Source organism: Lissotriton vulgaris, chromosome 3_1 (assembly GCF_964263255.1).
Source record: "Lissotriton vulgaris chromosome 3_1, aLisVul1.2, whole genome shotgun sequence".
NCBI classification, from domain to species: Eukaryota; Metazoa; Chordata; class Amphibia; order Caudata; family Salamandridae; genus Lissotriton; species Lissotriton vulgaris.
This window is the reverse complement of record NC_141689.1, coordinates 63,799,163-63,824,438: the sequence shown is the minus strand read 5'-3', so window position 1 is coordinate 63,824,438 and position 25,276 is coordinate 63,799,163. Positions and strand designations below refer to the sequence as shown.

The following is a 25,276-nucleotide window of genomic DNA, read 5'->3' as shown; positions in this document are numbered from 1 at the left end:
CACAGCATTTGAGGTCCTATCTTGACAAGTTGCTAGGATTGGGATTAATCCGCCCGTCCAAATCACCAGCAGCATCGCCCCTTTTCTTTATTCCTAAGACCAATGGAGAATTGAGGGCGTGTGTGGATTTTCGCGCATTAAATGCCATCACTATAAAAAACAGATATCCTCTCACTCTCATCAGTGTTCTACTGGAACAAGTCAAAGGTGCTACTGTGTTCACCAAGTTGGATCTAAAAGGGGCTTACCACCTGGTCCGTATGAGGCAGGGGGATGAGTGGAAGACTGCCTTTAAAACCAGGTATGGTCTTTTCGAGTACCTGGTTATGCCGTTTGGGCTTTGCAATGCCCCTGCGGCATTTCAAGTCTTCCTTAACGACGTCCTTCGTGAGATTTTGGATCGATATGTCATCGTGTATATAGATGACATATTGGTGTACTCTGAGTCTGAGGAACTTCATCTCCATCATGTAGAGACAGTATTGAGTATACTTCAAGCGCATCACTTATATTGTAAATTGAGTAAGTGCAATTTTCATGTACGTTCTGTGGAGTTCCTGGGGGTGATCCTAAGTCCGGAGGGTCAGGAGATGGCAGAACGTAAGGTTTCGGCAATAACGAATTGGCCTGTTCCCTGCAATGTCTGTGATGTTCAGTGCTTCATTGGATTTGCTAATTTTTATAGGCGCTTCATCGGTCACTTCTCAAAGTTGGTGGCCCCTATAACTCATCTTCTAAAGAAAAGCACTGTATTCAAATGGACCGAGGAGGCACAGACTGCTTTCTCTGCTCTCAAACATGCATTTGTGTCTGCTCCGATCTTGGCCCATCCTGATCCAGACAAGGCCTATGTAGTGGAGGCTGATGCGTCGGAAGTGGCAATCGGAGCAGTTTTGTCCCAAAGAAACGCTGATACAGGGCAACTTCATCCGGTGGCTTTTATGTCCCGGAAGTTGAACGCCGCGGAAAAGAACTATCATATCAGAGAAAGAACTATTGGCGGTCCGTGACTCCTTCCAGGAGTGGCATCACTTCTTAATGGGTGCCAAACATATAGTCACTGTGTACACAGACCACCGCAATCTACAATTTATGACGGCAGCCCGTCATCTTTCCCCCAGGCAACTGAGATGGATGATGTTCTTTTCAGGTTTCCATTTCATCATCACCTACAGGCCTGGAGTAGAGAACCGCAAGGCAGATGCTCTTACCCGTCAGTGGTCCGTGGTTCTTCCTGAGGGGGCACCAGTGGCCAGCATCATCGACCCTGGTAAAGTACTGTGTGCTTTGCAGCCAGACACCTTTCTGAAGGGTGTGGTGAGAGGCATTTCCTCGTTTTCATGGAAGACGTGGCTACAGAAACATCCTGAATGGACAATGCATGGGGGCCTTCCGTTGCATAACAAAAGGTTACTAATACCTACAGTGCAGCTGCGGAGGCAGGTGTTTGTATGGTGCCACGACTCCCCGTGTGCGGGTCATTTTGGAGAAGCCAAGACTGTTGAACATGTTCTCCGTCATTTCTGGTGGCCCTCTGTGAGACTTGATATCAGGAAGTGGGTTTCTGAGTGCGAACAATGTGCGAGGATGAAGTCCGATCACGGATGTCCACAAGGTTTGCTACAACCTCTTCCTACTCCCTCTGTTCCTTGGGATAGGATATCATTGGATTTTGTAGTTGGCCTGCCCAAAGACCAGGGATGCACGGCGATTCTGGTTGTGATCGATTACTTGACCAAGATGGGGCACTTCATCGCTTGAGCACAAGTGCCCTCTGCGGGGCAGTTGGCGGATATGCTTATGTCACAAGTGGTGCGTCTTCATGGATTGCCCAGCGTGATTGTGTCCGATAGAGGTGCGCAGTTTACGGCCCAATTCTGGAGGAAATGGTGTTCGATGCTCCACATTCAGACCGCCCTTTCTACTAGCTTCCACCCACAAACAGACGGGCAAACGGAGCGCCTGAATCAGACACTCAAACAGTATCTCAGGTGTTACATGGATCAAGTTACAGAGGCGTGGGTGGATCACTTGTGGCTGGCCGAGGTGGCGTATAACAACGCCATCCATGGTTCCACCAAGGACACGCCTTTTTTCTGTAACTATGGCAGGCATCCCAGGTTCCTTCCATTTGTCCATCCGCGAGCTGATCCTGCGTTACCTGAGGTTGCACGTAGGGTGGAACAAATTCGTGACACCTTGTCCAAGGTACAGTCTCATTTTGCAAAGGCCAAGGCGCAATACAAGACTGCCGCCGATAGACACCGAAGACAGGGACCGTTGTATGGCAGAGGGGACATGGTGTGGTTGTCTACTCGTAATCTACGGTTCAAGAAATTAAGCATGTTCAACCCTAAATACATTGGGCCCTATGCCATTGAAAAAAGGGTGAATCCGGTGGCTGTGAAACTGAAACTTCCTTCTCATCTGCGGATCCACCCTGTTTTTCATGTGTCCCTGTTGAAACCCGCACGAGGAAAGGGTCGCTCGCGGCCTCCTCCGGTGGTGGTGGATGGAGTGCTTGAGTACGAGGTCCAGCGTCTGTTGGATTCCAAGTATCGTGGTCGTAGACTGTGGTATTTGGTTTCCTGGAAGGGTTACGGTCCTGAGGAGAATTCGTGGTTTCCCCTGCGAAGGTGGCGGCCTTTCATAGGAAGCATCCTGCTAAACCAGGGCCTTGACTTCGCCTTCTCTGTAAGGGGGATGTACTGTCATGATCGCGCTGCGCGAACGAACTACAGTTCCCGGCAGGTGCGGCAAGAGAACTACCACTCCCATGATCCTTTGCTTTCTCGCGAGAGGTTGATCGCGGAAGCATAAGGAAGACGGGGCGCAGCGCTCAGCATCGGGAATTCTCCGGTCCGAGCTGATCGTCCTTTGGCAGTTCGTGTTTGGTGCGGTAAGGGTGCTTGCACCTAGACAGCTTTTGTTCTTGGCGTTGTTACAACTTCTAGAGTCCTGAAGGAGGTTTTCCAGGGCTATTGCTGACTTGTGGTTTACGAGGGTTAAGTCCTTCCTTGGTTCACTGGGATTGTCCCGGTCAGTATTGTCGGCCGACGGTGTGGTGGATGGTGTATAATCCACGGAGGTTTCTAAATACATTTGTGCTCAATCTTCATGTGCTTTGTGGGGAAAAAACTTTGCTCCACCTTTGAAGTTCAGTCCAGGGGATTGAAACTGAACGGCCATCGTTTCTGTGTGATTCCAACACTTAGACGAATTCTTTTGTTGTTTGCATTGTGATGAAGAGGTGTTCTAATAGGATGGTGTTGTAATCCCAATGTCTCTTTACTCCTTTTATTAACAGGGATTGATCTGGAGTGGTAATCAACTCTCGATCCCTGTGAAGCGCACAAGGAGTGAGCTAGGGGTATGTCATGTCCTGTATAGTATCTGGGTGACTGTTGATATAAATGTCCGTATACAGGAGGTTACAAGTCACTGTCCTTTTTTGTGTTATTGCAGCTGCACCTATATCCCTACATCCGACATCATTTATCTCTCCCCTGAAGAATTCTTTTTCTTTACAGGTATTTAGTCAGTATAAGGTACAATTGTTATTATTGTATTTAGGAGTGAGAAAAGACAGCTACTCATGAGTTGTTGTTCTCTTTCTGTCTTTTCCAGATCTCCCTCCCTGCTGTCCCCTTCCTTTCCTTCCTGGCTCCTAAACTCCCCTACCAAACGTCCCTCGCTTAATCCGTTCAACGTGCTGTGCCTTAATGGCAATTCCAGTCGTTGGATAGATTGAGAGGTGGAACATAATCTTCAAACCGATCCCGAGGACGCCTACCATAACCCCCAGTTCACTTCCGCGCCAGGACACTCTAGAGTATTAGTGCGCGATACAAGCTTCCTATAACATAACATAATTGCCCCACAGTTAATTTGGACAATATCACAGAGTTACCCAGCCAACGAGTACTAATCCACCCCAAGAGGCAGATGTCAACCACAAAAAGAATAGTCTCTGTGCAATCTCTACAACCACAATTACACCCGGCTGAACCTGGCAAGGGAGCAGCTCCAAGTAACTGGGATTGCTGAGCATCGAAGAGCTAGGTAAGAAACTTTCTGTAACACTACGAGAACCGCTAAGTCCAATTACTGATCGCTAGGACATCATAGGGACCCAACGTTCCAGCCTGAGTAACTTATGTAATGAATGTTGTAGTGTCGCACTAGGTGGGCGCGACCACTACGGCCCACACGTAGTATGACCGTGATGTCATGTGTTACCCCCAAATGCAGGTTCAATGGTTTAGCCCGACGTAGTTACGGAGGGCACGTTCAAAAGCTAATAAAGAGCCCAGGGCCCTGGGCGTGGCAGGCATTGTACTGACCACCAAAGTACACACGTGTGGTCTCCTTTTGTGTCCGCCTGTAGGCCCGATCACGACACGACATTGGCGACGAGGTGGTCTCACCACGCCACCGTGTGCCGCGCTCCGCCCCTCTGCACCGGGCGAGCCTGCCCCTGTGGCCCCTGCAATGCGCCCCGGTCTGCGAGCTCGGCACGCCCCTCCGGCGGAGTACTCCCGGCCACCCTGCACCCAGCTCCCTGCCTCGTCAAGCGGAGGCCCAGCCGCGCCGATTCGGCGCCCTGCCGACCAGCCTCGCCGCTGTATCCAGCCTCCAAGCGGGTGAAGCCGCGCTCACAGTATCTGCCAGCGAGCAGCCCCGCCGCTTGCACACTGCGGATGCGGCCTCGCGGCCTCAGGTGCGTGCCCTCCGCCTCTGTGCCCCAGCCGTACTCCGGCACACGCCTGCTTCCGACCCCGACACCGCGCCAGCCCTCCTAGCCTGCTGCGCACCTCCAGCGCGCAGCCCATCACGCATCCCGCGTGCACCGCTGTGGCCCCTGCATTCTCCCACGCATCTCGCGTATGGTTACCTGCCGTTTCACACGCATCTCGCGTGCAACGCTGCCGAGCCTCTTCACTGCCACCTGAAATCGCCTGAAGGTGCCCCCAGTGTGCTCCTGGACTCCTGGCCCTCTAGTGACAGGGCACCTCTTGGCTGTCGAGCCCCCCACCCTCCCCAATGGCCATGGCCACTGTGCCACCACTTGAGCCCTTCACAGTCACAAGCACGCCTCCTTCCCAAGCTGCCCGGTGGAAGAAATGGATGGAACGCCTGGAAAACTACTTTGTGGCGGCAGACATTGCAGTCGAGCGGCGGTGAGCGATGCTTTTACACCTGGGAGGGGAAGCTATACACGACATCTCGAAGGACGTGGTAGAAGGAGGCCCGCCCCGGAACTACACCACGCTACGCGACGCCATAACGGAATACTTCGAACCATTCACCAGTGCGGATTACGAAAGGTTCCTACTCCGCCAAGCCCGCCAGCTCCCAGAAGAGTCAGTGGATGTATTCTATGCGAGGCTTAAGAAACTAGCCAGCACATGTACCCTCCCGGACGCTGATGACGAGATTCGCGCCCAATTCATACAAGGCTGTGCATCCTCAAAACTGCGCGAGAGAGTCCTAGAAACAGACAACATGCCCATGCGCGACATCCTGGCATTAGGGCGATCTAAGGAGCTATCGAAAGCCAGAGCTGCGCATATGGAACTGAAGCCCACTGTCGCAGTCAAAGTTGAACCAGTGTGCGCCATCAAAACTAGTACCACCGACACGCGCACGAAACCACCCCGACGAGGACGGCCAGGCCCAGCTCATTCACCCCACGACCGCACCTGCGTATGGTGCGGAGGAGCAACACCCCACAACGGAGCATGCCCTGCACAAGGAAAGATCTGCAGCGCCTGTGGAAAGGCCAACCACTTCGCGAGCGTATGCCTATCAACACAGAGGAAAAAGCCCAACGGTCCGCCCCGAAGAGTGAGACAGATAGAGCCACTGCCTAACGCCTCCACCAACAGCGACATGGACGATGACGATGCGGACGCAGAATCCGTCCACGTGGTGCGAATGCTCAACACCTTGGCCGCTACACCATCCGCAGAGCCGATGTGCACAGTAAACGTGCAAGATCAAGCTGTAGCAGCCCTAATTGACACCGGAGCAACAATCAACCTAATGGCAGCCAGCGTATACCGGACTTTAGACACTCCACCAATGCTCCATCCCACGAGAGTACAGGTGTACGCCTACGGCACCAGTCGACCCCTACGACTGTGCGGAGTCTTCCGGACAGCAGTATCACATGACTCCCATCAACTACACACCAAAATCTAGGTGTCACAAGAGGGATCCGGATTTCTGCTCGGCTGCAGAACCGCCCAAGATCTAGGGCTGATCCACTTCGCCCTTACAGTCCAAGCCCACAGCCTCGACCATCTCGTGATGCAACACACTTCATTGTTCGAGGGGATTGGCTGCTTGAGAGGACCCGCCGTTCGCCTTCACATAGATCACTCAGTTGCTCCAGTAGCCCTCAGACACCGACGCATAGCGTTCCACCTGCGACCCAAAGTAGAAGCCGAACTGCGAGTGCTTGAGAGGGCTGGAATCATAGAAAGGGTCAGCGGACCCACTCCATGGGTGTTCCCCATTGTGGTAGCCAAGAAACCGAAGCAACCGGATGCCGTGCGGATCTGGGTGGACATGCGCATCCCCAACCTCGCGATTAAGAGAGAACGCCACCTGACGCCGACCATAGACGACATCATTGGCGAGCTGTCAGGGTCAAAGTGGTTTTCGAAGATGGACCTGAGGTCAGGCTACCACCAAATCCCCCTGCACCCGGACTCCCGCCTGATAACGACTTTCTCCACCTACGCAGGCCTGTGGAGATATACCAGACTCAGTTTCGGGATTTCAAGCGCAGCAGAAGTATTTCAGAACACTATTCAGAACGTCCTGCAAGGTTTGGATGGCGTGCTAAACGTGAGTGACGATATCTTGGTCCACGCGGCGACGCTGGACGAACACATCCAGTGCCTCCAAGCTGTTTTCGCCAGGCTACAGGAACGGGGTCTGACCCTTCACAGGGAGAAGTGCGAATTCCTACGAAAAGACATCAGCTTTTTCGGCAACAAATTCTCTGACCAGGGCGTAGGACCAGACCCCGACAAAGTCAAAGACATCCATGAAGCTCCCGCCCCAACGTCAGTGACTGCCATCCGCAGTTTTCTTGGGATGGTTACATACTGCGGGCGCTTCATTAAAGACCTATCAGACCTCACCGGCCCTCTCCGTGACCTCACGAAATCCAGTGGGGGCCGGAACAGCAGAGAGCCTTCCAGAAAACCAAGGCGGCACTCTCGGCAGACACGACTCTGGCCTACTTTAACCCTCGCTACGAATCACAGCTTTATGGTGGATGCCAGCCCGACCGGCTAGGCGCCGTCCTGACCCAACAACAACCGTGCGGGGAATGGGCCCCCGTCGCGTATGCAAGTAGGACCCTCACTGCGATGGAACAGCGATATTCGCAGATTGAAAGAGAGGCCATCGCCATCCTATGGGGGGGCCGACACTTCCATATCTACTTATATGGACACCAGTTTGTGGTGATCACAGACCACAAACCACTTCTTCCACTCTTCCAGGGATCATCTTCACGACCCCCCCTCTCGCATCGAGAAGTGGGTGCTCCAGCTCCAGGAATACCAGTTCACGGTGGAGTATCGGCCGGGCTCCAGGAACCCCGCCGGCTATCTATCGAGGCATGCCCGCCCGATCACTGAGGCCAAAGCCGCAGAGGCAGACGCTACAGAAGAATATGTGAGAATGATCGTGGAGCGTTCGAGACCCCTGCCAATCTCCCTAGGAGATGTAACGCAAGCCACCAAGGACGACGACTGCCTACAGATTGCCATGCAAGCTATCCAGTCAGGGAACTGGAAACCACTCCAGAGCCCAGCATCATTCCGTACCCTAGAGGCCCAGGCGACACTAAGAGCACTCTACCAAGTCCGAAGCGAGTTGTCAATCTCACCGGAAGGATGTCTCCTAAGAGGTCCTCGCCTGGTACTGCTGACAGTCTCACACAGCAAGCGGTCCTTTTAGCCCATGGCGCACACCAGGGCATTGTGAAATCAAAAAATTGCATCCGGAACAAGCTCTGGTTCCCAGGGCTCGACAAGAAAGTCGAAGAGGTCATCCAACGATGTCCTGTGTGCCTAGCGACCAGCCTGCCCAACCCCCCAGCGCCTGTAATCACAGAGGAAGGACCGTCAGCCCCATGGGTGCGGGCCAGCGCAGACTTTGGTAGCCTTCCCGGCGGAAAGTACATGCTTGTGGTGGTCGACGATTTCTCAAGATACCCCGAAATTGAGATCCTACCCTCCACTGCGGCCTCTGAAGTGATCCCTAAGCTAGAAAAAATCATCGCAACCCACGGCCTAATGGATGAGCTACGCACCGACAATGGGCCCCCTTCAACGGCTGTGAACTAGCCATTTACCTACAATCACACCGCATCAAGCACCGGAAGATTACCCCAAGATGGCCTTAAGCCAATGGAGAAGTCGAGAGACTGATGAGAACTCTTAATAAGACAATCCAGATCGCAATGACAGATGGCCAAAACCTGGAACTAGCCCTCTTCCAATTTTTAAGGGAATACCGGCTGACACCCCACTGCACCACAGGGATTCCTCCAAGCCGCTTGTGTTTCAATAGGGCTGTGTGGACACTCTCCCCCACCATCCCATGTGGGCATCGGCTCCGACTCCCAGCAACCGGTCCATGGAACAGCGAACAAAATCCAACAGAGAAGCATCGCGAAGAAGAAGGGCAGCAGACAGCCCCATCCAAGTAGGTGACCGCGTGCTGGTGAAAGATCGCCATCCTGGAGGGAAATTCCACCTCCCTTTCGAGTTAGACCCATGGACTGTCACCAACGTCAATGGAACCATGATCACGGCAATGAAAGGGAGAGAGAAAGTCACCAGAAATGTGTTGTTCTTTAAAAGAATCCTGAATGGAGATGATGATGGATTCCCTGACTCTGCAGAGCAATACACAAGACTGAGCCAAGGCCCACGAGAAATGGAGGAAGAAGACACCCCCAGCGAAGAGGAGGTCCCAGAAGCAGACTCAGCTGCGCCAGCCCGGAGCGAACAAGGGTCGCAGATGGCCCGAAGCCACCCTGGAACTGCGGAAGCCAAAGACTCTGATGAACTGGCTCCAACCCCGTCAGGCGAGCGCAGCCAGAGCAGGTACAATCTGCGCCCCTGTCCGAAGCCATCCCAGAAGTACCATGATTTTGTGGCCCGCTGCAGACGTTGAGGGAGCTTGAGATGCACTTCATCCGACGAAAGGAAAATAAGTAAGACTGTTCTTTTTTTGCATTTTGCAATTCTCAGAGACTATGATCGGAAGTGTTTGATATATATGATGTCATGTTTATTCTGTTTTCACTTCAGGGTAAAGGAGGAATGTAGTTTCGCACTAGGTGGGCGCGACCACTACAGCCCACACGTAGTATGACCGTGATGTCATGTGTTACCCCCAAGCGCAGGTTCAATGGTTTAGCCCGAAGTAGTTACGGAGGGCACATTCAAAAGCTAATAAAGAGCCCAGGGCCCTGGGCGTGGCAGGCATTGTACTGACCACCATAGTACACACGTGTGGCCTCCTTTTGTGTCCGCCTGTAGGCCCGATCACGACACGACAAATGTCATCAGCTGGAATAGCTCCCTCGCAACGTTGATGCCCGCTCTTGTTGCGAGTGCCATATGAATGCAAGGGTTAATTTATCTGCAGCAGCCTTGAGGAATGCAATGCCTTCCGCATTTATCACCATAACCAGCTCCAGGTTGAGATCTGATGGACAGCCTTCCACCGAATTAGTTTCAGGGACTTCTTGACCTGGTATCAATAATACAGATCTCTCATCCAAACCCCCAGGTCAAGGAACCACAGCGAACACAGACAATAGAAGGACTGACTCAGCTCCCAACACTGTGACATTAAACACCACCCCTTGTAGCGCGCCCTTATGTGCTGTTTCTGGCCGGAGTGCGCCCTCTAAAGCGCAATCAATTTGAATCACGGGGCCAGCTGCATGGCATGGTTATTCCTTTTAATGTCACAGGGTGCAATGAGATGCTAGTGATGAGCAGGGTCAGCTGGGTGGGGCACTCAGCCACATATATAGTGGGAGATTGCACCATGATAACTTTAGACATCCATCCTGTGTGAGGAACTTATTAGGGTCCAAAATGGAGGGCAACTTTGCTAATTCAAAGATTGTCTCATTACCACTGGGGCTTTTCTATAAGCCCAATATGTATAAAATGTCTCCATCTATGTGTCATCCCTCCCAGCCCATGCCAGGACTGGAATGTATCAACAGGTAGGCAGCTCTAAGGGAGGGGAGGGGGGTGACCTCGCATCTGATTAACTTCTATGTTAATGACTTTGATAATATTCCAAATCCAAGGTTCTCTGGTTTGTTTCAATACATTGGCTTTCTTTAGGGTTAAGCAACCAATGTAGGGCGACAGGCGCACTGGTGTTTATCCTGGGATTTTAATGCTGTGATACAGAATGTTGATGATGCTCCAGCGGATTTGATCGGAAAGGTAAGGAGTTCGAGACCTTCCTCTCGTCATTTGCCCCACATAATGTGATGGGTGAGGTTGCCATTAGTGACCTGGGGTTACCCACATTTAGGGTAGGGGCAGTGCATCTGTAATCAATGACATTTTTACTACCAATAATTTAAATAATATTTCAGAGAGCATGACCCCATCGAGGTAGCTCAGGCCGTACCATGTAGGGTGAAATGTAGTGTTGGCGCTGAGGTTGGCAAAATACATTCATCCACTGACACCCTTAGAGTGGTCTGGAAACTTCAGAATCCAACCCAATATCTCTGTAAAGTATTAAAGGAGAACCTGGGGTGGGTTTAGGGTTGCTTTGCAGACGATGGAGCTAATGAGGGAATAGTTCATTCCTTTGTGTTTTTTTGCTTAAAAATTTTAAAAATCTCTTTCAAAATCCTCCAAAGTGGTTCACACAGCACCGAGATGGTTTAACCACAAATGTTCAGCAGCTAACCAATCACTCCGTAGGGCCTTGTTGCTGACCCCAGGGACCTTTCTACAGTAGCTGCTCTCCAGAAACAGTATAAGGCAGCTACTATGAAGAGATGGAAGCCAGGTCATCTCGCAGCCGTGGGATACACTGGTCCATGCAGTATCCAAACCTCACAGCAAGTTATTTTGGATTGCAGTATCGGCCATGAGAAACGCGTTTTTCTTTTTCACAACACTCACCTCTTGAAAGCCTGCTTCACAACGATTGACATGAGACTCCTTTCTTTCTGACTTCACTACATAGGAGGAGGCCTCTTCCATTTCCTTTGCAGCAGCGATTCTCTTTTCCAATGTAGGTTCACCTATCCTTAGTAATTTGTATTGAATTTTCAGACTACTAATGTGGTTAATCAATTGATCTCCTACGATTTCATCATGCAAATCCTTAAACGTGCATGATGTCGCTGACAACAGCAAACATCCTACAAACTGTTCCATATTTTCACCGGGTTGTTGACTCCTGGTAAAAGGTATGCCGTTTTACCACTACCTTTAGATTTTTGCTGTGAGGTACATTTAAAGTTTTGATAGCCTTCTCATGGACATCGTCCTCCTTCTCATCTTCATCGTCCTGAGTATCAGGAGATGTAAGCAGGGCCGGACTGGGAACCGCAACCGGCCCTGGCAAAGTGCTCGCCCGGCCCACCCCTCCCCACTTGGGGGGAAGGGGGGTTTGGAGGTGCCGCCAAGCTCTTTGCCAGGGTCGGTTTTCGGCCGATTTTGGTACAGTGTTTAAGGGAAAGTGGTCCCAGTATGTACATTTTTGGAAAAAACAAACAAACAATACTTTGTACTTAATCTAAAGTGAAACAATTATACAGTTGATTAAAGAGAGATGTTATTTAATCACATCATCATCAAAGCATATATATGGCAAAGAATCTTCACTGAATATATACAATGTGCCCGGAAAGAGGGAGGTAGTGGGGTAGGTAAGTGGTTTTCATGAGGATTTGGGTTTAGTGGAAGGTTTTAGAGATCTAGTGTGGTCACACAATACGCATAGTTGACATCACAAAAGCATATTTACTAAGCCACACAGGAGAACAACTGTAGACCTAGCCCATATAATGAAACACAGTAATAATGATCTGTTGTTCATGGATAGGTGAAGACGTAAAAGTCGTCTAAGTAAGCTTCAAAAGCATCCTTCCAATCTTCCTACAACATTACCGGCTGCCCAGGATTCTGCAGAAACACTGGCAGCGCCTTACAGATTCCATAACACACAGACACTCACGCAAAAGTCCAATATAAATAATTAAAATAATAAAAGTAGTCACTTCAGTCTCAAACTGGATAAACGATGTTCCTTTGTAATAGTGTAGAATTATTTTGCAGGGCCTGTTTCTCTTCCTTCTAGTTCTTTAGTATGGGGTGCCGTTATTTTCCCATGCACGCGGTAACAGAAAAGACAAGTCAATGGAGCAATCTCTTCCTTGCGTGCAGCGACACGACGCTCTATCTTAACATTTCACAATGTAATGGCGGTTCATTTGAGCGCTCGAGCACGTCATGACAATTATTATGATTTAAGCTCAATAAATCCTACTCTAGCTTCGTGCCAGCCACAGACGCAGCCTTTATAATACCTAATAAAGTCACAGTTCACTGTTTTCCTTCAAAATTCATCACATCTACATCAACCTCATAGATTCTGGTATTTTTGGTCACATACTGTTTTGCCAGTAGACAGGGTTCAGTCTTTAACCCCTTCAATGCTGCGGACGCCCCAGCCGTCCCACGTGATGGTGGGCGTGTGCAGAGGACGGCCGGGTCCATCCGAACCTCGCCCACTGATTAGAATGCCAGCACCACGGCGGAATTCGCACTGCGGTCAACGTGTTAAACCACTCATCACCAGTGAAGGAATCCGTCCACAACAGATGCTTACATTAGGATTTATTTTTTGCCAACCCTGGCAAAAACACTATATACCTTGCTTGTGTTTTCTTTATGTTTATCTTTTATGAATTTATCTTTAAAAATGATGAACAGCACTGATGACTCTATGAATTCTTACATGTATAATCTCTGAACACCTTGTTAATATGACTAAATGCACTAAATCAAACAAAATAAAAAATATATATTTTCTATAAATGATCCTCTTTGTGGTCCATTCGTCCCCTTGGTCCTAGGTACTCTCTTGACATTCCTCCCCCCCAATCAAAAGCGGATCCCATCTGGGACCACCACTCATCATTTCTGGCAGGGTGACTTTTTCTATTGGCTCTTGCAATTCCCCCCCCTCGTTCCTGCCTACATCATTTATTAGCCTTGGGGAACCCCCTTCTATTTCAGATTAGGATTTATTGTGACAAGGCACGTCACCTAGAACTGAACCCCACAGTGCGACAGCATCAACTGCTTCCCCTGAAGCTCCACATTACATTTGGAGCTCCCAAGTGCATTCTGCCCTTAAAGCTACCCCAACATAAGAATACCACATAGAGCCTCATGTCTGGACCTGGAGGGGCCAGAGAGAGCTCCCTGTGGTGGGTTCAAGGGGGCATATGCTGGTGTAAAGGAACACCTGCTGATAGACCAAGGCGGCCTTTACCTTGATGAGTGTTAATTAAATTGTTCACAAATTGACCTGAATGAGATGTTACCCTCATCCAATAAGTGGTTTTGGGTCAAGGGGTGTTTTATCATAACATAAAAAAACGTGTGTTTGTAAAGCACACGTTCACCCATAGGTCTCTTGGAGCTGAATAACAGATTTTCATTGTTACCCAACTCAAAGGTACTCATTTTATCGACCTGAGCTGGATAAAAGGTTGAGTGGACCCGCCAGGATTTGAAGCTGTGACCATGAGGTCCCTGCAGAGGATGCATTAGTCCACTGAGCCACCAGACCAGACCAGGGTTGTTTTCATCACCCCCCAGATAAATTGGTCAGGATAGAGCAAACTTTAGACGTGTAAGGAAGTCTGATTATTGCAAGGCTCTGTAATATGAGCTGAAATGCAGCTTTTTTAATCCTGCTGCAAACTTTTCACTATAATATAGTGAAAGGTGTCTGCAGGTAAAGGTCTGTGGTTCGGGTGTGCTGAGCATCTGTTGGTACCAACGGAGAATGGCGGCACCGCTGCCTGTGTCAGCTCCTTGATATAAGGACAGTGAGGTGTAAAACACCCTGATAATAACCATGCCTGGCGTCCGCCTTCCATCTTGGGAGAAATAGGTTTGTCGTTTGACCCCCACCTCATTGCTTTGACTGCGATAATATTGGCCTGGCTAATGGATGAGCTCCTCAGAGAATGACACCTGTTATGAACATTTTTCTTTTTTGTTTTGTTATTGGTGTCTTTCCTCCCTGTGGGCAAATATTCCAGGACAACGTTAAAAATTATTGCAGCATCAAACGCCATACAATGAAGTTGCCGTTCTTCAATAATGGAGTATAAACATTATGTACTATGGCAGTTTAGCACTTCAGAGAGGCGTCAGCTTGCCTGTCACTCACAGTGAGATGCTCGCCTGTTGCTCACAGTAAGATGCTAGCCTGTCGCTCACAGTGAGATGCTCGCCTGTCGCTCACAGTGAGATGCTCGCCTGTCGCTCACAGTGAGATGCTCGCCTGTCACTCACAGTGAGATGCTCGCCTGTCGCTCACAGTGAGATGCTCGCCTGTCGCTCACAGTGAGATGATCACCTGTCGCTCACAGTGAGATGCTCGTCTGTCGCTCACAGTGAGATGCTCGCCTGTCGCTCAGAGTGATACTCACCTGTCGCTCACAGTGAGATGCTCGCCTGTCGCTCACAGTGAGATGCTCGCCTGTCGCTCACAGTGAGATGCTCGCCTGTCGTTCACAGTGAGATGCTCGCCTGTCGCTCACAGTGAGATACTCGCCTGTCGCTCACAGTGAGATGCTCACTTGCGGCTCTCTTTACAGGGGGGCCAGAAGATTCTGACTCGAACATAAACCCCTACTTTCAGAGGTCAGAGTGGAGTTTTTTTTTAAGTTTGAAAAGGAAATATATTGAAGTAATACGAATAGGTGTTATGAGTTCTGCGTTATTTATTGCACCAGTAAGATCCGGGTGTGAGGAAATCCGCACCCCTGTAATTTACACCAGGTCCATGTTAGTATGTCTAACCTCTTGACATTTACTTGGTGACAATGCTCAGAAAATACTGGATCTGCATGAGCGTCTGGGTGTTTCTAACCCAGACTGTGGGGACCCAAAAAGTTTGTGTGTGTGTGAGAGAGAGTAGGGCTAGGAAGAGGTAATCAGGGGTCAAGGGTATAAAGTTGATCACAGCCAGTGCTAAGATCACCGTGAGCCAAGCTCCAGAAGAGACTCCAACGGATCCAGAACGCCTCAGCCAGACTCATCCTCGACGTCCCACGACACAGCCACATCTCCGAACACCTGAGAGACCTGCACTGGCTCCCGGTCAACAAATTGGCTGATCTATCTATTAAACATCAAAATTTCATTGTCCTGGGCGATTTTAACCTCCACATCGACAACCCGCTTTGCGCTAAGGCTACCAACCTGGTGGACACTATGGAGAGCCTCAATCTTAAACAACTGGTTGTAGGTCCCACCCATGTGGCAGGCCACACCCTGGACCTTATATTCGCCAATTTCCCGCTCATCACTGTCCTTCAGCCTTTCCCTCTGACCTGGACCGATCACTACTTCGTCCCATTTTCTTTCACTCTGGGACGCAAATCTGCCCCAATGGCCCCTAGGAAGGAACTGGGAAGAAAATGGCATAAGGTCACTTGCGCTACCCTGGATCCACTATTCCACTATCAGTCGGAGCACCTCTCCCCGGACATTGATGAAAATGTCTCTAGGCTGAACTCTACTCTCCTCAAAGCAATTGATTCTATTGCCCCCCAGATAACCATTTCCTCCACCAGGTCGCGACCCTCTGCTCCCTGGTTCTCCACCCCCCTTCGGGAGGAGAAAAGCAAATGTAAGGCTCTAGAACGCAAGTGGAGACTTAACTACGACCCTGATGCCAAACATCTCTACAGAACGGCCCTAAAACAATTCCTTAAACTTAAAAAATGCGCGATGAAAGACCACTTTGCCGCTCAAATCAATAAAGCCAAAAATTCATCAAAAACGCTCTTTAACATCGTTAAAGACTTTATTAACCCTCCGGCTAGGGCCCCCCAGAACACCGCCTGTCAGGTTCTTTGTGAGGGACTCTCAGATTTCTTTCTGGAAAAAATTAACAAACTCTGTGTCTCCTTCCCCACAGAGTCTGTCACTCCATCTTCCCCTATTAGTCCCCCTGAGTCTCCATCCTTCCTAGCATTCAACAAACTCAACCAGGACGAGGCTATCAGACTACTCATCGGCTGTAAATCGGGTGCCCCCTCCGATCCGGTCCCCGCTAAAATCATGGGAGAACTGGCGCCTTCACTGGCCTGCCCTTTCCTCTCCGTCTGGAATGCCTCCCTTCACCATGGCTTCTTCCCAACCACCTGGAAGGAGGCATTGGTGATCCCCATTCTGAAAAAGGCAGACGCAGATCCCGCTGTCTTTTCCAACTACCGTCCCATTTCCCTTCTTCCTAAACCCGCCAAGGTCCTGGAGAAAGCCGTACAGCTCCAACTTACGGACTATTTAGAAGACCACTCTCTGCTTCATGGATCCCAATCCGGTTTCAGAGCAGGATTCAGTACCGAGACGGCCCTGCTGGAGGTGTCTGAGACCATCCGAGAGTACGTGGACAGGGGCGAGGAGGCCATGTTGGTTCTCCTCGACCTGTCCGCGGCATTCGACACGGTCTCTCACTCCATCCTCCTGGATCGTCTTAAGCAGATAGGCATCGGTGGCACTGCCCTTAGCTGGATCGAGTCCTTCCTCTCATCCAGAAGTCAAAGGGTACTGCTACGCCCTTTTAAGTCAGAGAAAAAACCTCTATCATGTGGGGTGCCGCAGGGCTCCGCCCTAAGCCCCCTGTTCTTCAATGTCTATCTGGCCCCCTTGGCGGACGTGGTGGAATCTTACGGAGTCAGGGTGGTCTCTTACGCTGACGACACACAGCTGGTGTTTTCCTTCCGGGACCACTCGGACTCCGCATTTCTCAACTTTCGCCAATGCCTCAATAACATCAGTGGCTGGATGACTACGAACCACCTTAGATTGAACGCAGATAAAACAGAGGTTCTGTTTTTTAATCAGAAAACCTCTATCCCCTCTTCTTGGTGGTGGCCTACGGCTCTTGATCCTGCCCCATTCCCCGTTCACTCGGCACGGAACCTTGGTTTCCAATTTGATGACTCCCTGTCATGTAAAACTCAGATCAATAAAGTTACTTCCGCCTGCTTCATGAAACTACGCATGATAAGAAAGATCCTTCCTTACCTCCCCATGGATTCCCGCCGCACAGTCACCCAGGCCCTTATCACGTCCCACTTGGACTATGCCAATAGCCTCTATGCAGGGGCTCCCCAGTACCTGACTGGTCGGCTGCAGATTGTCCAGAATGCTGCAGCCAGACTGATCGGTAATATCCCGTACCGTCAATCTGTCTCTGCATACCGGAGGAAACTCCACTGGCTCCCTGTGGCTAGCCGCATCCAGTTTAAGGTCCTCACTCTTACCTATCGAGCCGTCAACAACTTCGGTCCTACTTACCTGCAAAATCGGGTCTCGATATCCCGCTCCACCAGATCCTTGAGATCCAATGACCTCCGCCTCCTGATCTCGCCCCGTTTCAGACTGTCCAGAACCGGTGGCAGAGGTTTCGGTGTCATTGCTGCCAGACTTTGGAACTCCCTTCCACTTGAGCTGAGGTTTTGTCCCTCTGAAACCATCTTCCGAGCCAAACTTAAAACCTGGCTTTTCTCCGGACTCTAGTCTCCCCTTCATCTCCTTCTTTTTCACCTCCCCTTTCACTTGGGTACCCCTGGATTTTAGCGCCGGGACACCCCCTCGGGGGTAGCTGCGCGCTCTACAAACTCCATAAAATAAAATAAAATAAATAAATAAAAATAAAAGAATCACCTTCCGTCTCCTCACCCACGCTCACAAAGCCCTTCACGACCAAGGCCCGAGCTACCTCAACAACCGCATCAACTTCTACGCTCCCAAACGACACCTTCGATCAGCCAATCACGCCCTCGCCGCCGTCCCCCGCATCCGAAGAGCGACGAAAGGAGGAAGGTCCTTCTCCTACCTGGCCGCCAAGACCTGGAACTCCCTCCCGACCAACCTGCGCCTGACCCAAGACCACCTCGCCTTCAGGAAGAAGCTCAAGACCTGGCTGTTCGAGCAGTAGCAGCACCCCCCCCCCCCCCTAGCGCCTTGAGACCCTCCGGGTAAGTAGTGCGCTCTACAAATGCCTATGATTGATTGATTGATTGATTGTGAGGGGTAGAGAGTCATGGGAGGTACTCTACTTTAACCCCTTTCCTGCTCATGATGGAACCACGTTGTCATGAGTCACGGGCGCCGTGTGCTCATGATGGCGTGGTTCTGTCATGCTGCAGCCGCTCTGCCCACGCGGCACTGACTCCCCGCCTGTGCGGGTGAATTAGTGAGTGGGCGGAGTTGTGACGGAATCACGCTGTCATGAGCACAGCGCGCCCGTGGCTCATGTGGCGTGGTTCTGTCACGAGCATGGCGGCGCCGGGCTCCCCCCCCAGCGCCGTGACGGAATTACCGCTGTGGCCAAGGGGTTAAGGCTAAGTGATAGTTCAACAGCAGAAAATACTCCATAGCTAATGGGTTGATGTCACCGGATCATTCCTCGAACCACTTGTCCATAGTTTACAAGAAGCATTGCATGTTCATAGAGGCAGCAGATGAACTGAACTACAGCTGAGGGGCAGCAGGACCCAGGGGGCTGCATCTTCAATAGCAGATTAATGCAGGTCAAACAGCAATAAACATAACAGCCAGAAACAAATTAGTGAAGTGGATATACAATTTTAAACTCAAGAACAACAAATAAAAATCAGATTAAGTCCACAGTAGTCCCCCTTTAATGACTCACCTGTGCTGAGGCGGTTTCTTTTCAGAAAGAGGCTCTTACAGCAAACAAACACTGTGAACACAGAAGAAAGACACAATGACCCTCACAGGAGAGATTTCAAACATAGCCTCAGTCTTGAGGAAGAAGTGTGCACAGTGCAATCCTACAGTGAATGAAGTGTTTAGCTCTGAGTCCTTTAAGAAACCTGCAGGTCACAGACCCGACTCAGCCTTTCATCCCTCCCAGTGTTGTACTATTTCCAGTGCTACTGATGTGTGTGGCAAAGATTTAATATGCATTTTTCATGTTGTTTCTGGTAGCATAAGGATAGTTTGTGCATTCGAATGACTGCAGTGTGTGGTGCAAGTGGTCCTCGAAAGCAGGATAACTTTGTGCTTGTGCAGCTGACAGATGTGTGCTCGGATCGCCATGTTTTCTGTATTCACACTAACAGGAGAAGGGATTATAAGTGTATCCTCTGGCACGTGCACTTGTCATGAAATGACCGAGGGTGCTGCGCCTCGTAGGAAGAAGGCAGAAACACAGCAGTAAGATTCTGCGCCCACTTTGAATGAAGAGTTTGTGCACACAGGTGTGAGAGGGTGAACTATTAGCATAGTCAAGTGTGAGAGGAAGCAGTTACCTTTTGGCACTCAAAGCATGTATAGGGTGTGACTCAATAATATGGGAGTAACACAACACTACAAAATGGCAAATAACTGAATAACAAACAGTATATACACAAGCATTAACAAAGCCAATAGACCTGCATTTGATGTGCTAATGCATGCAAACCCAGCCATGAACAAATTCTGTTTCCTCTGCAAGGGCAGACCTTTCGATGTCTCTGACGATGCTTACAAAGAGCAGCCAGAACATGGCAACTAGATAAACCTAAGAGTAAGAAGCCCCATAAATGTGTGGATGTGACATCCATGTACGCCTCACTGCCTCTGGAGAATGGAAGGCGTGGATTGTCGCGGCAGCCCTGATGAAGAGCTTCCCCCACACCCGAAACATGTTCATTTTTTGACGAATAACGTGCATTGACGAATTCCGTGCATTGTGCATTGACACTGTCACTATTGCAGGTAACAGTATAAGGACTATTCCAGCTCCCTCCATTTGCAATCCATGCAGTGCTCGGAGACACAGGTCCGCCCCCGATTCCAGGTACCAATGGGCGAGATACTGCTGAAAGGGGGAGGCCTGCTCACGCATTTCAACAGGAGGGTGATTCCTGAGCAGGGATTGACCCACTAGATCCCGAGAATCAGTAGGGGAGGAAGTTGCATCCCAGACATGGCGCGTTGCTTTTTCTTTACAAAAGACTCTGTGAGTCTTTCTGACCCCTCCCCCCCCCCCCCCCCACCCCCCCCTGGGATGGGCAGATTGGTGGGTTTATCCCAAATATCACTACCCTAAGAGGGCATAAAGCACAACTAGACACAAGGGACAATGTTTAATCCTTGATAAAAGGGGTGGGGAGACGGCCTGTAGTGCTATTGGACCAACTCCCATCCATTGCCCAAGACAATCTTTCTGCCCCCAGGGGTGAAGATTGGGACATTTATCGCCAATCTGCCAATGCCTGGGGGGGAGGGAGGATGCCAAGGAATAAGGGGGAGGGGGCCAGTCCATCTTGGAATCAGGCCACACTCCCCCCCCCCCTGGCTCCAGATAGTCTTTCAGCCTCTCGGGTGGGGGCGGGGGTAGATTGGGGACAATACCTCCAACATGCCAGCCCGAGGGTGGCAGATAGTCCACTAAACACCAGGGAATGATGAAATACAAATCTTCATATAGTAAGCAGTATACTACGCTGATGTACTAGTCCACAAACGGACATTCCCTTGATAAAGTCAATACTAACTTAATCTGGGGCAGCTTCAAAATCCATGGGTGTTGCACGGAAACACCAACCGTAACGCTCATGGAACGCCTCCTGAGCGCAGCGTACGGTGAGGCAACGGTTTGCGCTGCGCCACTTTACTCATGATTTATGAGGCAATTCAAAGCCGTGTGGATACAGAATGAGTATAACAGTGCCAGCTTTCATTGGTTGTGTCACGGTTAAGATACAGAGTATTCAAGCGTGAAAGGTAGAAGGAGAGAAGTTGTTGGGAAGTCTCATTTAATAACTTTTTATGTAGCCCCTTTTACAGGACGTCTGCTGTTTCTAGGTGCTGTAAATCACAAGCATTAGCATTATCCAATTCATTAGCACTTACATTTGTCCTCAAGCATGGAAAGCCGATTCAACTTTGCTGATATTCTAACGTAAGGGCAATGCGCGGAGCGTTGGAGGTGTCAGCAAGAGAAGCTTTCATTCTGTGACCCCCAGAGCAGAGCATAGAGTCGGAAAGAGGTGCTTGAGCAGAGCAGTGCAGCGGGCTTGCGGGCGGCGGACGGCGGCTGGGTCGAGGCGGGTGAACCCGGGACAAAGAACCTGACCCCCGTGCCCCATGCCTTGAGCCCCGAGAGAGAAATAGAGATCCAGAGCAGTCTTCCAGCACGCGGCACACGGCGTCCAGTGCCCAGCACCGGCTCCCGACACACGGCACCTGGCGCTCCCAGTGCTCCTGGCGCTCCTGGTGTCCGACTGCTCCAGTGTCCGTGAGGAGCTGCAGTGAGCTGCTGCGAGGCACTGCTAGAGGAGCAAGCGATGCGAGCAAAGGGGACTGGAGGGGGAGACCATCCGTGATTCTCCTGCCGGTAGCCCGTTGCTCCGCCTTCCCCCACTTCACTGAAGCTCGAGCTACGAGCCTGCCCAAGCTGCATGCTGCAAGCTGCAACTGGCGAGTTGGAAAACCGGTGAGAGTGCTTCTTTTTGCTGTTCTGTGCTCTTTGTTGCCCCTTGCCACTAGGTACTGTCACTTAAAGGGGCATCAACGTAAATCTAAGCCTAACCAGCCTAAACCCTAAGCCTAACCAAAACAAGCCAAGACAATTTAAAGTCGTAAAACAACCCGCTTGCTGCTCCCCCCAGCACTGCCTCACACCGCCCACCGCTTAGCCGCACTCCTTTGCCTAAGAAGAAAAACAGGAGAAAAAACAGGAGTTAGAGGCTTGAGGCTAGACTAAGGGTCTGAAAAATCTAGAGAGCTAGGCTGAGTGGGGCTGCATAAAAGAGGAAAAAGCGCACACGGTGGAGGCAGAGGCAGCCCGTGTTACAGCTGCAGCTGGAGTAGGGAGCCACAAACTCCCATTAACACCTGCCAAACTCCTATCCCAATCTCATAACTACTCCTACTAACCCAAAGCAATGGAGCGAAAGGAGACACAAGGATATGAAAAGGTCAAAGAGAGAAACTGCAAAATGAGGTCTGGGAAGCCAAGGAACAATGTGGTACCTACAAACCCCCCGAAAAGACTAAGGAAAGCAAAGAAGAAACTCAAAAGGGATCTAATGGATGTCTGTAACGAAGGAAATGGGAAGGGTAAGGGAATGAACGAAGGTGAGGAAGGAGAACCCTCCCTGATTTACCCCCGCCCACTAGTCATGGAGACACTAAAGCGTGCAAACACTTATACAGCCCTTTTGAGATCAAATTGGGCTTTCAACCAAAAATTTACACAAAATTCGCATTCATCAAAGATCCCAACACGGTCCTCTACTTAAATAATGCCAGCACAAGCAATCTACCAACACCACTCCAACCAACTAAATCAAACAGGACAACTCCCTTAGAGTAGGATCTAGAACGAGTGCCAAAGGTGGAAACGAACAAAGCGGACCGCCAAAAAAGGGAAAACAGCCCAGAGCTGGGAGCATCTGCAACTAGCGGAGAAGCGAACAAAGGGCCCCCGGGGGACCAACCAGCACAGGCCCAGGTACAAAGACAAGAGTGGGCTGACCCAAATGCAGAAACAACTGCAAAAGGCAATGCACAAGACGACACAAAGGAACTCACAAAAGTGGTGAATCCAAATTCCATCCTCCCACCAAAAGCCAGCAGGGAGAGGTGCTCCACAACTCCCATAAGCTTAAAGAGTCACAACGATAAACACAATTGCATCAAGGAGGAACACCTCGAGTGCCCTGCACCCAAGAAGAAAAGGCAAGGTTCACTGGGAACCTCCGCGGGTCACGGTGGACCAGACAGGGAAGCAAACCAGGGACCCCAGGATCTACCCTTGCAGGACGACACACAGAAGAGCGAACTTACGCAGAATACAGATCTAACAACACAAAAAGAAATAAAAACCTGCATACATACAGTGACAATGCCAGTGGACAGGCTAGCTAGGCTAGCAACGCTCAAACCCAAGGAAGTGAGTGAAGCTACAACAAGGGCAGATCCGGACGCAGCTGGGCAACCAACCACCACAACAATACAGGAAACAAGAGACCAGAGGCAGCTCTCACTTCAATTCCATGACCAACAACATGAGAAACTCGACAAACCAGAGTTGCAAAAGGACGGCGCTGAGCAAGGGTGCGCCCCAATACCAACCGAAATAGATCCCCTGAGCCAATTTACTCCTTCCAATATACAATCTAGTACATGATTTACAATATCCAGGATAAATGACCTACAAACCTCGTACCTCACTCTGGAAGAGTGGAAAGAACTGGTAGCATCTTACCATGCTGAATCGAAGCGGGAACCGTCAGGAGAGAGCATCTGCGAAAACCCGGGGATGGAAAGACCAAACGCCAAGGAAGACATCTGGGCATCCCTTCTGAACACAATGCAATTATCAGTCAATGCCATTCAATACCAGTCTGACAAGATGGATTTACAACTCTCCGTCCTCAACTCCCTGTCCATATTCGTTGCCAACATTGACGGCAAGTTAGCAGAGCTGAATGGCATGATAAAAAGGGCCCAAGCCGAGACTCAATTAATAGAATCTAACTGCTCCTGCATTACAATAGTGGACAAATTAGTAACACTACCAATAGCAATGGACAACCTCCTCTCTGACATTAGGGACGCAGTCAAAAACAACCGCCCTAGCAACAACTCCGAGAGTAGATACGAAATTGCACGTTCCTCGCAAGTTGTATCACAGCCTCCAAATCAGGATAATTCAAAGACAACCTCAAATCCCCTCCCGTCCAGAGAAAAAGTAAACGAAAAGAACGCACTGGCCAACACTAAACAACATCTTGAAGGACCCCAAATCTCCCCAACAGAGAGTACAGCACATCCCGAAAAAACGGAGTACTGACCCATCTCCAACAAGGCAAAGTGGGAAGAAAACAGAAAAGGATGGGAAGAAACCAAAGGAAAACAACAGGGGTAATTGTATGGTGCAAGGGCTCCACCAGCGAGAATCCAACAGCTAACCCACTACAAGACAGGCTGACTGAGACGAGAGATGCATCTGACTGTGAGAGCATCAACTCAGAAAATAAAAACCGAATAGTGAAAAAACTTGAAACAAACCCGTCACTAGATAGAAGGCCTATCAACAGCCCACCTATCAAAATCGAGAAAACAACATCATACTCGCCACAACCAATGCAAAAAACCGTCAAAGACGATATTGAAAAGGGGAACAATCCACAAGAAGCTAAGGATATAACTGACAGGGAAAACTTCGAAAGAATTCGACCGTACGATCAAGGCCATACCAAAAATCCCCCCCGACAAGGGATGATAAACAACCTCGAGCAAGCCCCCAACGGGCCGCAACAACCACAGCAAGCACCCCTCACAACATGAACTGAGGAAAAGCAGTAAAATAATGGATTAACACAACACAGTAGAAACTGAGGAACTCCAGGGTCGAGGGGAAGCCCCAATCAACAACATCAACAACAGTCGGACACATGATAGGGGCAAGCCGGTACGACTACAGTAATGTTCCACCCAGAGTATCAATCAAGGGGCCCAATGGACATCCTAAACAGGGGAAACATATTACGGCTACTGAAAAACATAGATAGCCTCAAAACTATATCATCTACTGACTTGGAATCTGTAGAATTTATAGAACCCTTGGGGCACCCTGGAGTAGAATCAACAAAAACAGTATGGGTCACAGCAGAATTCCCGGAGAAATTACTAAAAGAAAAAGCAAAGTTTGACTCCTGGGGAATAAAATTACAGCCTTTCTTTCAACCAAGATACCCAGATCCTTTACTGTTCGACAGTGAACAAAGGGAAAAAAACAAAAGAACCATCCCTTAAAAAAACTGACCTAAGAGGAGCTCGAAGCAAAACCCTAGATAACTTAGCCCAACGAGCCCAGACCGACAATAGAACATCGGTCAATGACAGTCTGCCCTCGCCTAACTGGAGCTGGCTCTCAAGGACCCTAAACATGAAAGCAACAAACCAATGACAAAGCA

General features: G+C 49.9%; 1 protein-coding gene across 1 annotated transcript in view; it reads right to left on the bottom strand.

Annotated features, from left to right (window-relative positions):
• The window catches only part of LOC147725964 (uncharacterized), a 71,976-nt gene that overhangs the window by 40,349 nt on the left and 6,351 nt on the right, over positions 1-25,276 (bottom strand). Inside the window, exon 2 of the mRNA XM_086960087.1 lies at positions 18,994-19,044. The gene's annotated coding sequence lies outside the window, so the exon portion shown is untranslated. The remainder of the gene's footprint in view (positions 1-18,993; positions 19,045-25,276) is intronic.